Source organism: Polyodon spathula, chromosome 5 (genome assembly GCF_017654505.1).
Source record: "Polyodon spathula isolate WHYD16114869_AA chromosome 5, ASM1765450v1, whole genome shotgun sequence".
Lineage (NCBI taxonomy): Eukaryota > Metazoa > Chordata > Actinopteri > Acipenseriformes > Polyodontidae > Polyodon > Polyodon spathula.
Genome location: NC_054538.1, coordinates 38621418 through 38624058, shown reverse-complemented (window position 1 = coordinate 38624058; position 2641 = coordinate 38621418). Strand labels below are relative to the sequence as shown.

At 34.5% G+C, this 2641-nt stretch overlaps 1 pseudogene; it reads left to right on the top strand.

Annotated features, from left to right (window-relative positions):
* The first annotated feature begins 1107 nt into the window (after window positions 1-1107).
* LOC121316410 lies at window positions 1108-2261 on the top strand (annotated as a pseudogene).
* The last annotated feature ends 380 nt before the right edge of the window (window positions 2262-2641 follow it).

The following is a 2641-nucleotide window of genomic DNA, read 5'->3' as shown; positions in this document are numbered from 1 at the left end:
CCAAACCCAATTTCTACTCCGTCCAGTTAGCCTTGCATAGTAGTTAATGTTTGAAGCGACGTCCAATATAGTAATAATGTTCAGGGACTCCATAAATAATAATGATTAGACAAATGACTTGCACAAAAAAAAAAAAAAAAAAAAAATAGGAACACAACAAACACATAAATAACAACTGCGTTTTAAATTAGCTTGCATATTTTATTAAAATATTGCTATTTTGAGCAGTATTTTCCATGTATAAAAAATATTTTGTTAGCAAGTTATTATCAATCAGTATATATGTTTATTTTATTCTACAAGTTTACCCTATTCTAAAAAAAAACAAACAAAAAAAACATGGGGAACAATAGTTGCAGATCAACATGGAAGGGAAGGACAACACTATAGTCGCTATAATCAGCTCAGACAACCAATTAGCTCAGGAGGCATTCTGTACAGGATTTACCTGTCTCTTGCACTTGATTTCCCTCATTCATATTTACACTTAATTGTATTACTTCTGTCCTTTAAAAGAGACAGTGAGTAAACTGCAAATTATACTGGTATTGGGCAACAAAATGAGGACCACTCCCTGATTGTGTTTTAAAAACAGGGTGACTGTTGGAAAACAGGCCGTCCGCCAAGACAAAAGGGTTAATTAGAGTACTGCCACTAACTTAGTTCACAACCATTTGTGAAACACTGGAGGTTTTTTTCCTCCTACCTGACAATGGGGAAGTCTTGATTGTTAATTGAAGGGAATAACAGAATACAGCTTTAATCTTGCAATTAACACCTTATATCAATCACCTGTAAGCATCTTTGGAGCACCTAAACATTCTCTCAGAGATTTATTTAGTCAGCAAAACAACGGGCTGGCAAGACCATTATGTCAAGGATTTGACATTCAGGTCTTGCGGTAAATTAATGTCACTTTTGTCAACCCCACAATTGTCAACCCTAATGCTGGTGTTATTTTGTACTTCTCTGGGTGGTGAGGTGGACGATTTAAGAACACAAGAGAAGCTTTTTCTTAAATTACGTGGGGATTTCGAGTTGGCCACAGCCTTCAGGTCCAGTTCCCATGGCTTCAGTCCTGTGGAAGAGATTTAATAAAAAAGACAAATGCCAAGGGAACCAACGCCGGTAACTGAAAATGATCCTTGTGGAGTATCAGAATTCAATGTTCGTGGGAATATTGCTCAGTTTATTCAAGATCAATGTATTTATATCTACGTATATATTGCCATTATAATCGAATACATATATTGGTGTGTTGTTGATTAGACAACCTATGTTTACGTGTCTAAAAGTTATAAAGTTAAGCCAAATACTATTTAAGTGGTTCAAATGACTGTTGGGACATTTTATTTTTTTATTTTTTAATAGAGACCTATAGCTTAAAAATCATTACCTTTGTCGTCATAATATAGGTAGCGGCTTAGCAGTGAAGTAAAACCAAAACATGTACAATCAACATTTTAAAAAATATATATTTTAATACAATCTAGTTTAATACTTTTGTTATGGAGGAGGTTGAATAGCTTACTCTTCTTTAGCTGGAAGTGACATTCAATTGAAATTCTTACCACCTAACCAGGAACGCCAGGATCGTCACATTGTCATTTTATAAGGTTTTACAGACTGCATTAAAGGGGGTGTCTCCAGAAAGCAGTCGAAAACTGCTACTGTCACAATCCTTTGAGCCCATTTACAGATTCATGAACTTCAGCCTTACAGACATTGCAGCGACCTGGAGAGATCATAACAAGAACTGTGGGATGTCAGAACTTTGGAATCTGACAAGTGACCAACATGACCCAGTTAAATTAATTTCTTCTGAAACCGAATTAGGTCATCCTCACTTTGGAGCTCAATCTCTACTTTACAATTCATTGCTGGCTGTTTCTTTGAACCCACTTCACTGCAGGTCTTGAAGAAAAAGATGTGCATATTAGCTCCCAGCTACACTAAGCAATGGGTGCAAACCAAAGCGACTCTATACTGACTTTAAAGAAGTTAGCTGGCAGGATTGGATCATTCCTCCCCAAGGATACAAGACAAATTACTGTCAAGTTACCTTAAGTGAGAGCCTCAATGGTACCAACCATGACATTTCACAAACACTGGTCCACTCATTTGACCCAAATGGTACCCGAAAGCCTTGCTGTGTTCCTATCAAATTATCTCCCATCCCCATGCTGTACTAAGACAACAATGGCAGTGTTGTCTTGAGGCATTTTGAGGATATGATAGTTGACAAATGTGGCTGCAGATGAAAGTGTGAAATGTATTTCATGTAATTTTAATGTTGCTTTGAAGGTTTATTAATATATCAAATAAAGTTTCCCCTCCAAATATCCAGTGGAATATATTGAGTATTTAACCAATGTGTAGCGCCATACATATTCACACATAAGAGGCTAGTGCAGAATGGATTAAAGTAAACAAAACTAATTTTCTTTGACCTGAGGTAATTGAACTGAAATTTTGTATTTTAAACAGTTTGTATTTTAAAATACCCTACATTTGAATAACATGTATGTGTAGTATATATATATATATATATATATATATATATATATATATATATATATATATATATATATATATATATATATATATATATAATATATATATAAATTATATAGAGTATAAT